At 35.3% G+C, this 13,843-nt stretch overlaps 1 protein-coding gene across 1 annotated transcript in view; it reads right to left on the reverse strand.

The window, feature by feature from the left end:
- The window catches only part of LOC145297544 (UDP-D-glucose 4,6-dehydratase-like), a 161,902-nt gene extending 148,581 nt beyond the window's left edge, over positions 1–13,321 (reverse strand). Inside the window, exon 1 of the mRNA XM_080143510.1 lies at positions 13,212–13,321. The gene's annotated coding sequence lies outside the window, so the exon portion shown is untranslated. The remainder of the gene's footprint in view (positions 1–13,211) is intronic.
- Positions 13,322–13,843: the final 522 nt, after the last annotated feature.

Consider the following 13,843-nt stretch of genomic DNA (forward strand, 5'->3'; position numbering starts at 1 on the left):
AGCAGACATTTGGCCAGGCCTTTGGCCTTTTACCCCAGGCTAACGTGAGTACAACACACCACCATGGCTATCGTCAAAACATGCTTCCACGTGCGCTTCACATAAAATTTTTTTCCTACCACGAGACACTAACCCTTTCGCCCCGTCTCTACTATCGGACGCACGCTCCTACAACAAGTAAACACATTGAACACTTTTCTCTCTCTTTCAACAGGCCTGTCGGATATCTAATGTACGTCCCCATATCAGGAACTTTTTTTCACGACTACTTTAAATACAAGCGCGCACGAACACTGATCTCTCCTACTAACCCGTTTCTCTCTTATGCCCGCTACTAACGAAGATGACAAATAAAGTTGCTTTTGAATATAGAATGAAACTCGTTGTCTCTTTTTCTATATGCCATAACGTTTTTATTCTTTTTGTTTCATTCACAGCGTTTGTCGCTTCTTGTTTTCTGACAGCAGCTTTACATTTAATGGATATGAACGACCTAACAATGTATACTCACGGTTTACAATACGACCTCACGTGTATTATTCCACCACGTACCGTATGCTGTTTATTTTATTTATTCCATACTAGCGGGATCTGTGGAAATTCTACAGTGACATCTCTCATATTTAATGTATTGCTGCAGGGCATTCTGTGGATGTTCAGCATGAATGGAGACCCTGCAATATTATTGGAGCCCTTTTGTTAAAACTAAATTGTTTATCTAAGTAGTCCAATATCTTTATAGGAGTCTGTGACATATTTCCATTGTATGGACGCCCGGCGCGAACGGAAACCCCACGATATCATTATATCATCTTTAGACAGTACAGATATTATCCTTATAATTTATCATAGAAGACCATGAAAGTATATTTTAGTTTCACGTACGGCCAAAAAGCGACTACATTTTTTTTACTTTTTAATTTTTTTATTTTTACATTGCGTTTTCAATGATCGGGAGATCCTATTTATTAAAAAGGGGGATAGAAGGTGATAACATTCAACGAACATTAACTTAGCGTATTTATATACTAATTTAATGTTTGTAGTGTGTTATCACTAGGGCTATGACAACAGCATATTCTTTTTATTCTTTTGACTCTCGAGTATATATCCGACACAGTTAGACACAGTCAATCAACCGAGAACCACATCAGCCTATGTAAAAACATATAAGATATTAACGGATATATACTCGAGAGTCGAAACAATGGAAATAATATTCTGTTGTCACAGCCCTAGTTATCACCTTCTCTCCTCCTTTTTTTTTAATAAATCCCGAATAATTTATAATCTGGGAACCGTAACACACGTACGTACGTAGTACGTTAAAAGTATTAACATATAGGTTATTATTGCATGAAAATATATACAAAGAACGTAATGTAGATACATGGATCCTAAATAAGAAATACGCTGATATAACAATAGAAGACTGTGAATAAACCAAGAAAACAATGTGATTTTAGAAAATACAGGAAGACATAATTTTTTGGTTTGGATAAACAAATAACCAGATTGATGTTACGACAGCGGTTGGGGTCTTAGACACATGAGATATAGCTTTAGAGATTCTAGGAGTCGTTAGCTGAACATCAGAGAGAACGGACGATTCAAGGAGTTGGTCTCTCAATGACGCAGGGAGCGGTGTTTTCTCAGGCAGCTAAGATGTGAAGACGTTGTAATCTCTGAAGATGCCGACCGGAATCATGAAAATAAATGTTCGCATATAATCCAGGTATGTGTTGTGTTTATTTACAGCTGTTAAAAAAAAAGAACTGTTTATCTACAACTGTTTCGATACGTCAATCGTTTCCTGTTAGAACTGTTGCATAAATGTTAAAATATGCACACCAGACGGTCAACTAAATGATACAACGTATATACATACACGTATTTACACGTACATGAATACACAGATAAAATATAAACCCTACTATTTAACATGTACGTCGTTACGGAACATATTCATATACACATACACACAACGTAACAAAAACACGGTTCAGACAACGACCAGCCGGTTTGAAAATTACGACTATAAGAGAAGTTTTTCTTGATTTACGTCGAGGCTGAGAATATGAAAACACATAACTATAACATCATTTACGGATATAAACAACAAAAAAACTACCCAGATTTTCAAAATGCATGACCACTCGTCACCTATCCGGCTTCATAAAAACTCCGCAGTTAACAACAGCACGTGGACTCTTCATCGAACTACCTTCCATTACATTATGTCGAGGAAGAAGAGGAAAAAAAAAAAAGATTGACAAAGGAGTCTTACTCCGAAATATATTTCTTTAAAAATAAACACCCGTTTATTTATAAAAAAATTTCACGTTGCACTTTTGGCTTCAAATGTATTTATACATGTTTTATTCTTAAAATTTCACTCAGCGCTTCTAACGGATATAAACAAAAAAAAAACTACCCAGATATATATATATATATATACATATATATATATACATATATATATATATATATATATCCAGGCAAATTAATTTTTAAATTATTTTTCCGCCTCTGCACGCAATCGTTTAAGTACATGAGGTAACCGTTGTAACAATTATCTAAGGTCGTCATATGGTCTATATCCAGGACTTTCGATCTTCGCAATCATAACCAGGAGGAATTTTCTTGTTGTTTATTATTTGGAGTATTTCATTCTAACACCTGCTTTATTGTTGACATTATTTGATTCAAAATTTATAACCAATTTTATAATTTTAGTATATTTATTTTATAAAAAAATTAAATGAAAGTTTATTTTCCACGAAAACATGTATGGATAAACAATATAGATGATAAAGTTTTGTTGAAGACTTTTTTTGTGTGTGTGTTTATACACTCTTTTGTTGAAAGAGTCTTGATTTTCACCAATGTAAATTTTTATACAATCATTGCAGAGTATACTATACAACTCGCCTTTTGAATTATCGGGCTAAATTCATTAACTAAATATTTTAATAACTGAAGTGGTTGAGTTCTAGTTATGTGAATATTTCATTTATTTTAAGTCGGTAGCAAATTTTAGACAGCGTTGAATCTGAAGTTGGCCTATTTGACATACTGGTTAGAATATTACCTAATGAGTTGGGCTAGGATAACAGAATATTATTTTCATTGTTTTGACTCTCAAGTGTGTATCCGTTGATATCTTATATGCTTTTATATAGAATGATGTAGTTCTCGGTTGATTAACTGTGTCTAACTATGTCGGATATATACTAGAGAGTCAAAACAATTAAAAGAATATTCTGTTGTTATAGCCCTACCAATGAGGCAGGATACTGGAGTTCAACACTTAATAGAGTCATACCAAAGACTAAAAAATGATAATTTAGGCCTTTTTTGCTAAACACTTGATATTATAAGATGATGATCAAGAATAAGTGGAGCAATCCAGGGAAACAATTGGCGCCCTCCTGTACATTTCAGCGAAATAGTCAATAAATGAGAGCTTTCAGATCGTCCTTGACCACAGTCGATCCATTTATTTGTTATTTATTTTTAATAATACCTAAAAACAAGTACACCACATCCTTACTGCGGTAATTTATGGTTCGGACTATTGTTCATATAACGATTCATCTTCAAAAGAAATCATTTTTCCAAGAAAAAATCTTCCCAGCATTAAATGACCATAAACTTTAATGTTCCATCAAACAGAATAACCGAACCTTTTATCTGCTGTATTTATTCGGCGTTACCCGGGTAGATACATTTTGTCAGGTGGAGTGCTAAAAAAAGTAATCTAATTTATAAACCCACAGTGACTGTGTGTCTGTCTGTCTCCATTAGTTCAAACTACATCTCCACTGAGCCGCAAGCTCGCAGAGCGGTGCGAGGTGGGTCAAATGATTGCTTTTCTTGTGAATCGATCTTTTATGGGGTTTTAGTGGGTAAAAATAGTTGCTAAGGGGTAAAAATGGAAAAAAGATTGAACTTAGTAGGTGTAAGTTGAGTTAAAGTACTCTCGTATACATGTACTAATACGCATTTATATGCTAAAGTCGGTTCATTTTTAACAATTTCTTAGCCATCTGATGATAGCTCAAATGATAACGATTAAGGCTGGAGCATTATATGTTTTGGTTTCAATTCTAGCTGATGGCACCCAGTTCATATTTTTTAGTTTAACTTTTGAAATAACTACTATATATTTAGTACACTATATAAAAAAGCGATAGAGAATTAACTCTATGATAATAAATACAAAATCTGCATGAATTAAAATATATTCAAATGTATCTTGACTTTCTTCATGTTCCATTATTATTGTTGCTGTTGTTGTGGTAGTAATAATAAAAAGTGAAACAATTAGATTTTGTTTCTTACGGAGGACAGTTAATAAATAAAATACTTGTTTTTTTTTTTTAAATACTGACAGAATTATGATTTATTTTTTATTTCTGGGACCCATAATATGTAGAAGGTCCTAAAATTTTATTACATGCAAAAAAGACACATTTTGAAAAGCACATAAAAAACTGCAGATGTTCTTTTGCACACACACACACACACACACACACACACACACACACACACACACACACACACACACACACACACACACACACACACACACACACACACACACACACACACACACACACACACACACACACACACACACACACACACACACACACACACACACACACACACACACACACACACACACACACACACACACACACACACACACACACACACACACACACACACACACACACACACACACACACACACACACACACACACACACACACACACACACACACACACACACACACACACACACACACACACACACACACACACACACACACACACACACACACACACACACACACACACACACACACACACACACACACACACACACACACACACACACACACACACACACACACACACACACACACACACACACACACACACACACACACACACACACACACACACACACACACACACACACACACACACACACACACACACACACACACACACACACACACACACACACACACACACACACACACACACACACACACACACACACACACACACACACACACACACACACACACACACACACACACAATTTAAAAAACATAATTTAACGGATTTAGAAGCAAAAATAAAAAAGTTTAAACATAATGTTGATATTTTTTTAATTACAAAATGCTGCCATATTATTTTAGAAGACGTGTCAGGACTTTGACATACAAGTTCAATTTTGTATGAGTTTATTTTTTTACCCTTTATCTGCCCAAACACGGCATATTGCCACTTAAAACGTAAGGAGCTACTATTTGGGATTGTATCTAAAAGGGGGCTGCAAGGAGAGAAGCAGTGATATGTCTATTCACGTTACATATAAACTTCTGCAGTTTAGTAAAGTCAGGGAGTTTAGAACAGAGAGGGAATTCTAAAGTCTGTCAGTCTGAGAGAAGAAACTATTAGAGTAGAAGGATTTCTGGCATCTAATCACCTCAACAGTGAAGGGATGGGATTTTGCTGCTTGTTGGGTTAGTCAGGACATGTATATTGAAGGGGTACAAGTGCTTGGAGTTCCTCAGAGCACATTCAATTAAAGTACTTGTAAAACAAGAACAGGGATACAACACTGTGGTGATGGGACAGAGGTTGGAGCTTGGCCAACAGTGCAGGACCTATTAGATTTGAGACTTTCTTTTGGACCTTGCTTAAAAGTGAAAGACTAGTGGTAGATGCATCAGCTCAGATGTGGCAACAATACTCCATACATGGGTGAATTGTGGCTTTGTAAAGATAAAAGATACTCACCTTATGTAAGTAATTTTCTAGCACGGTAGTGAGAGCCCACCTTTTTTGCAGCAGCTTTGACAATGCCATGTATTTGTTTGAATTTATGTTACCTGTGAATATTAGACCGATGAATTTGAAAGATGGTCTCTTAGCTAGGGTGTTATTTGTCATGGCAATTGTTGGTTGAGAAGGACTTTTGTAATTAGTAAAAGAAAGAAGCTTAGCCTTAGTAACATTAAATGTTACCATCCATTTACGACCCCATTCCACTACAGACCGAAGGTCATTTTTTAGGGTTTTTAATATTGCCTTGGATATGTGTTCATTCATTTTCCCTCCATGTCTTTTATAGAGCATAGTGTCATCAGTAAATATACCCATTTCAGAGACAATTTTATCAGGGAGGTCATTTATGAATACCAGAAATAATAAAGACCTGGGGCATACCTGCATTGATATCATGTTGTTAAGATGTATGGCCATTGAGTACAACTTGAATTTTTCTCTTGTCTAGGAAGGATCTCATTATGTTGAGTATTTATCCAAAAATACCATAGGATTTAATTTCGTGAGAAGCCTTTCATACCAGACCTTGTCAAAGGTTTCGGATATATCTAGCTTCCCCTGTCTTGTCCAGTGCATGGTATATGAGTTTAGAGATAACTGTTAAAGTATCTATAGTAGAATAGGATTGCCTAAATCCACATGGTTGACCAGAAAGAAGCTTAGCTTTTACAAGATGGTGAACTAATGTGATGGATTAAAAAGATTTCAGCAAAGAGGGGATGCAGACTGATGGAGTGAATTGAGGGGGTCAATTCTTTCACTAGAATTCTTGAATACTGGTACAATAAAGGCAAACTATCAGGGAAGCAAGATTCGGCTAGGCATTTGTTGAAGAGTTTGAAGAGGACAGGGGCTAGTTCAGCAGATAATTTCTTAATTAGTATGGCAGGTATGAGATCAGGCTCACACGTCTTGGAGGTCTCTAGCTGTTTTATGATATAAGAAGGAGTGGTTTTCAGATCTACGAGTGTGACTTCTGTCTGTAAAGGGAAATTTGAAAGGGAGTGGATTGAGGGGTCTAAGATAGAGTTGGGCAAGCAGTTCAGCTTTATCGGTTGCTGTGCAATTGACCTCAGGGTTGTTGAATAGAAAGTGTTGATTTTCTATTATTCACCACGTTATTATAAATTTTCAGAAATCACAAGATCCTATTTTAAAAGTGCCCTTTTCAGAGGAATATATTATAGGCATGTGCCTCACTGAGGCACTGTTTTTTTTTTTTTCACTTGAGTACTTGCCCTGAAAAAGTTATCCGCATGTAACTGGTGAAGAAAACACATTTTTATGTTAATGATGTTGATTATTACGAGCAATCAATTTGTGACAAATTCCTAACATATTCATGGTTATTTTGCAACAAAAAAATGTTGTTCATACTTTTTACACTAAAGCTAAAATATTGCAAACTAGAAGGACCTGTGGAAATTCTATGGAACGAGAAATATATTCATTCAACAAATATGTTTGGATGAAGCTGATATTTTTCTGGATAGCATAAAAAAATTAGTTTTTTGGACAGAAAAACGGATAATATGCAGAAAATTATTAAAATTTCTATGAAGATAGTGTTCATTGTATTTTAAATATAGAACCAACCCAAAATGAGATGAATTAATACATACTAATTAATACTCAGAAAGTAATATTGTGCTACATAGTTCAATACAAATAATAAAAATCACATTATAAGATACAATATTTAATTTACTCATTCAGTCCAGCACCTCTTGGCAGACAATGTTCTTTTTTCCCCTGTTCCTTTCGAACGTTTCCTTTTTTGTAGATAACATTGCACTGATATCTTTGTTTGGTGAAGAATTACTGCACGTTGAAATTACTAGGAGTCCCTTTCAAAGCGTAACGTACGGACTAAGGAAGGAACACGCAGAATATTATAGAGATTTATGGGAATTAACATTTAGATTTACTTCAATATTTTTAAATAACAGGATTCCATTAATGTAGTTTTATTGCGATTATTATTATCCCCATGAATCACCAAAGCACTGTAAGATACCCACCCAATGAATGGCATGGTGACACTATTTGGTGGTTTTCTAACAGTATTTTGTTTAATTTTCTGTTTTTTTTAGCCATTATTACGACTTTAAAGATGTGTGCGTCGCATGATCGCCATTTTTCTTCTTCTCATGTAACATTCGGCATTACTTGTTTTTCGAAACGAATAAATGCTGTAATTAATAAGTAAAAACACCGAAAAAACTTATCCAGCTAGGTAGAAGAGTAGCTTATCTTGCCTTTTCGTTATTTTGACCACATTTTTGTTCTGTTGTCTATTGTAAGACATGTACATTTTTTACTATCTAGTCAGGATGAAGTTAACCGAAGTTAAGTCATGTAACTGCGTCGCCAGTTTAGTTTTCGTGTGTCTATAAGACACGCGAACATCGACATAAAATACTTTTTTTTTGCAGTTTCCACACATTAAGCGTATACGCGTCGATAAAATATTTAATTTCTCTTACGTTTTCTATGGCGTTTATTCGTTTCGAAAAATAAGTAGTGCCGAGTGTTACATGAGAATAAGAAAAATGGCGGTCATGCGACGCTCACATCTTTAAAGTCGTAATAATGACCCCCCTCCGAAAATTAAACACAATACTGTTAGAAAACTACCAAATTTGTCGTTTTTATTTTTGTTGTTTACAAGTTCCCGACTATTACTATTCGGGACATCTGCTTACAAATGCTAAAATACTGATTTAGCAAAAAAAAAAAAAAAAAAAAAAAAAAAAAATCCTTTATGTTAAGGTTGTAGATTTCGTGTTATATGTATTCATTTTATATTATGTTAAAAAACAATACAACTTTCTAGAATTTAATCTCGTATTAAAATTGAATTGATAAATCTTTACTTTCTTTCCACCTTAACATTCACCTTTAAAATGGCGACCTTCGTAGCTTTTGGGATATGCTGAAAACGAATATCACATTCAAATGTGGGACAGACAAATAGTTTTCCGGATATTAAAACATTTTTTCTAATAAATCTTAGTGGCGTCAACATGGGAGGGTTGTTTTGTAACACGTATGTGCATTAGTACTTTTCAGTTGGGAAAAAGATGGCCTCCAGTAAAAACAAAGGGTTACATTGGATAATAAAAATCTTAATATCTAAAAATTACTTATCTGCCCAAAATTTAAATGTAATATTCGGTTTCAGCATACCCGGAAACCTAACAAAATCGTCAATTTAACGGTGAATGCTGAGGTAGAAAGAAAGTAAAGAAGTGCTATTTAATTTTTACTCAATCCATTTTTATGCATTTTATTTATTTAGCTCCAAATGTTTAATTTTCTGTTTTTTTTAGCCATTATTACGACTTTAAAGATGTGTGCGTCGCATGATCGCCATTTTTCTTCTTCTCATGTAACATTCGGCATTACTTGTTTTTCGAAACGAATAAATGCTGTAATTAATAAGTAAAAACACCGAAAAAACTTATCCAGCTAGGTAGAAGAGTAGCTTATCTTGCCTTTTCGTTATTTTGACCACATTTTTGTTCTGTTGTCTATTGTAAGACATGTACATTTTTTACTATCTAGTCAGGATGAAGTTAACCGAAGTTAAGTCATGTAACTGCGTCGCCAGTTTAGTTTTCGTGTGTCTATAAGACACGCGAACATCGACATAAAATACTTTTTTTTTGCAGTTTCCACACATTAAGCGTATACGCGTCGATAAAATATTTAATTTCTCTTACGTTTTCTATGGCGTTTATTCGTTTCGAAAAATAAGTAGTGCCGAGTGTTACATGAGAATAAGAAAAATGGCGGTCATGCGACGCTCACATCTTTAAAGTCGTAATAATGACCCCCCTCCGAAAATTAAACACAATACTGTTAGAAAACTACCAAATTTGTCGTTTTTATTTTTGTTGTTTACAAGTTCCCGACTATTACTATTCGGGACATCTGCTTACAAATGCTAAAATACTGATTTAGCAAAAAAAAAAAAAAAAAAAAAAAAAATCCTTTATGTTAAGGTTGTAGATTTCGTGTTATATGTATTCATTTTATATTATGTTAAAAAACAATACAACTTTCTAGAATTTAATCTCGTATTAAAATTGAATTGATAAATCTTTACTTTCTTTCCACCTTAACATTCACCTTTAAAATGGCGACCTTCGTAGCTTTTGGGATATGCTGAAAACGAATATCACATTCAAATGTGGGACAGACAAATAGTTTTCCGGATATTAAAACATTTTTTCTAATAAATCTTAGTGGCGTCAACATGGGAGGGTTGTTTTGTAACACGTATGTGCATTAGTACTTTTCAGTTGGGAAAAAGATGGCCTCCAGTAAAAACAAAGGGTTACATTGGATAATAAAAATCTTAATATCTAAAAATGACTTATCTGCCCAAAATTTAAATGTGATATTCGGTTTCAGCATACCCGGAAACCTAACAAAATCGTCAATTTAACGGTGAATGCTGAGGTAGAAAGAAAGTAAAGAAGTGCTATTTAATTTTTACTCAATCCATTTTTATGCATTTTATTTATTTAGCTCCAAATGTTCCGTGTTAAAAGAATCGTCCAGGCCAATTCGTTTGTGCCAAATCGCCCTTTACCAAAACGTCCGTTGCCTAAACGCCCGCTTGATAATTGCGGTTTAGGAACCGTTTGAAAATCTCACGTATTTTGCTTCGTTTTCACCCAAAATTGACTGTTCGACCACAGAGTGGAACGATAAAAGTGTCGCCCTAAAGGAAACAACACTACAGCTTTATCTTAACACTTTTATTGAAAAAAAAAAATCAATTCAAGTAACTTGATTATGTAGTAGAGCTGATATCTATTCAATGTAGTTGTCTTAAGCCTCAATCGCTGCCTCGATATGGGTCCAGAACTGGGAGCATAACTTTTCCACAAGCGCCAGCGGGAGTTCGGCAAATACTCGGCAGATAGCAGCGATCAGGCTGGCTTTGGTGTTGTGGGAGGTCATGTTGGTGATGTTCTCGATGTATGACCAAATGAAGTAACCCAGTGGGTCCAAGTCAGGAGAGGAGGGGTTCAGTAAGAGAAGGCTACAAAGTCGTAGCACTTCTTCTGAAGCCAAGCCTGGATCTCTTTGAAGTAGTGGGCTGGCGCAGAACCCTATTGCCACACACAGGGTATGCCAGTGACCACCCGATTGCCTCACACTCTTCAACACAGTCAGGTACACTTTGATGTTGGCTTTCAAGCAGACTTCGAATATGTAAGGTGGCAAGATTTGGCCCTCACTTGAAACCATACCAAAGACTATAATCTTGGCTCGTCCGATGCATTGAGCTGTGCCCTCAAGCGTTGAACTGTTCGGATTTGTATTTTGAGGGTGCTGGCAATAGTCCTGTTGTCATAACTTGGATCGGCAGAGAGCATGAGTTGTGCAGCATCTCTGATCTCACCCATTGAGCATCGTGTCACTTTCAGATATGATATCGCTCTGAGCAACTAATAGATTGTTTTCATCGAATGGAAATGGAATCATGTCGTCTTTTCTAGGACGACAATTTTATCGCTCCACATTGTAATTTATGGTCAAATAGATTTATTTTTAAAGAAGGAAATCGAATTTTGTGGCTAAACAAACAGCAACGATATCGTGATGCCACCTTGAAAACAAAAGGAGATAACTTTAAAAAAATTTTTTTTTTATTACATTTTCACCCCAAACAAGGCAAATTGCCACTTTGGTGTAGGGGGTTACTATCAGGGGCAACAAATACTGGGGTATTATGTAGGGATTTGGGCAGCAAGATGTCGGTTCACGTTACACTTGAACTTCTGCACGTCAGTACTGTTGGAGAAGCAGGAATCTGGAATGGAATTCCAGAGTCTAGCGGTTCTGGGGAAGAAACTATTGGAGTAAAAAGATCTTTTACATCTAGGGATCTCTACAGTGTGGGGGTGGGATTTAGCAGCCTGTCGGGTTTGTCGAGGGTGCTCACATCGTGGGGGCACAAGTGATTGCAGTTCGTCAGAGCATTCACCACTAAAATACTTGTAGAGTTCGTCAGAGCATTTACCACTAAACTTGCGAGATTTTAGAAAGCCTATGAAAGGGTTTATTTTACAATCCACGTTGATTCGAAAAAGTGGTAAAAAAAACAAATATATAAAAATAAATGTTACCAAAGCAGAAGGAAAAATGCACGCAATGCATTGTTTTATGCGGTCATCTTTTGTGCTCATGTACTGCTCAACATTACTTGTTTTTCGAGCCGAATAAACCTTTTATATCAAGTAAAGACACAACTTATCCAGTTAGGTAGGAGAGTAACTTATCTTGCCTTTGGTAACATTTATTTGTTACATATTTATTTCTTTACCAGTTTTTCGAATCATAATTATACAAAATGCCGTTAGAAACCCAGCCAATCTATGTTACCATGACATATATTGAGTGGGTTTCTAACAGTATTTTGAATAATCTTTTTTTTAGCTTTAAGTCATTTTCAAATTCTGAATTTTTACGAGCCAAGTGCTAATTTCTATATAATTTTGTTTGCCTATACTTCGCGATAATTCTTTATTGTGCTATTAAGGCTAATAAAAACACTCCATTTTTGGGACTATTTTACCATATTTGTCCAAAATTTTCTGTGTATGTCTACTTAGCAGTTTTGCATGGTGCTGAACTCAAATTTAAATGTGTTGAGGCCTTGGCGACTTTTGGGGCTAAATGGGGGGGGGGAGGAGGTGACAAAAATAATAATAGCCCAGTCGAGAAGGGATTTCGTCTCTTCATACTGACGAAACAAGATATTACACTTTGGTTCTTGCCCGAAGTGCAGGAAAGGAGACTAGTTTTCAAAAAGAGAAGTTTCTTTTTGCTGCACTGTGACATCGTCCAGTCCGGGCGAGGAACAAATGAATTATCTGTTTTGATAATACACTTAATCTTTTCTGTCTTTGGTTAGTGAAGGAGAAATCCTTCTAAACTGAGTTGATTTTTATTTTTATCCCGTTAAGATAGAGTCGACCGATCGATAAAAAAAAAAATACGTCCTTTTAAGCAAAAACAATATTATGATAAACCACCTTTTTCCAAAATAAGGAAGGAATGCCTGGGAGAGAGGTCTCCTTCCACTAGGGCATCTCAGAGGAGAAAACATCTTTAGAGACAGAGTTAATTAAAAAAGAAAAATGTTCCGATTCAGAAATCCATCTTTGTGGTGAGCTGAATCTTCATCGCATTAAAAAAAAATTATATTGTGACAAATATTGCCCTCGTGGGGAGTCAAATATATCTAGCTAACTAGACTAAATGTGGAGAATGCCAACATTTTCGGATAAAAAATAAATCAAAATCATAAATAATATTCTTACCGTTAATTTCTTGCAAACTTTTTAGTCGCTCTCCTTTTTTCACGCACCTTCCTGACTGAACAACCACTTTCTAAAGAATGGACGCTTGAGTAATATATATATATATATATATATATATATATATATATATATATATATATATATGTGTGTGTGTGTGTGTGTGTGTGTGTGTGTGTATGTATATGTGTATGTGTGTGTATATGTGTGTGTGTATATATATGTATATGTGTGTGTGTGTGTGTATATATATGTATATGTGTGTGTATATATATGTATATGTGTGTGTGTGTGTGTATGTATATATATATATATATAAAAACAATATGTATTACATGCGTACCTGTTTAATATAGGTATTATTTTCTCAAACCTTTTAATGGCGAATTTCAGTAAGAGGGTAGTACGTTTTTATGCCTCAATGCGCAATTTCTCCGCACGTAAATTCAGAGTTGATTGGACAGTGGACACACCTCTGGTGCTGTCATCATCGCGAGAAGGCTGGCCTAACAACTTCTAAAAGCAATTATTTATTCGTGTGGGTTGGGTATTTATAGAACTCAAAAGGTAAAGGTGTTGTTTTAAACAGAGGAGATCCTATAAGAATAATTTCATACCTTTCAATACTGAACCAA

Source organism: Euprymna scolopes, chromosome 18 (genome assembly GCF_053919585.1).
Source record: "Euprymna scolopes isolate OS-2025 chromosome 18, ASM5391958v1, whole genome shotgun sequence".
Lineage (NCBI taxonomy): Eukaryota > Metazoa > Mollusca > Cephalopoda > Sepiida > Sepiolidae > Euprymna > Euprymna scolopes.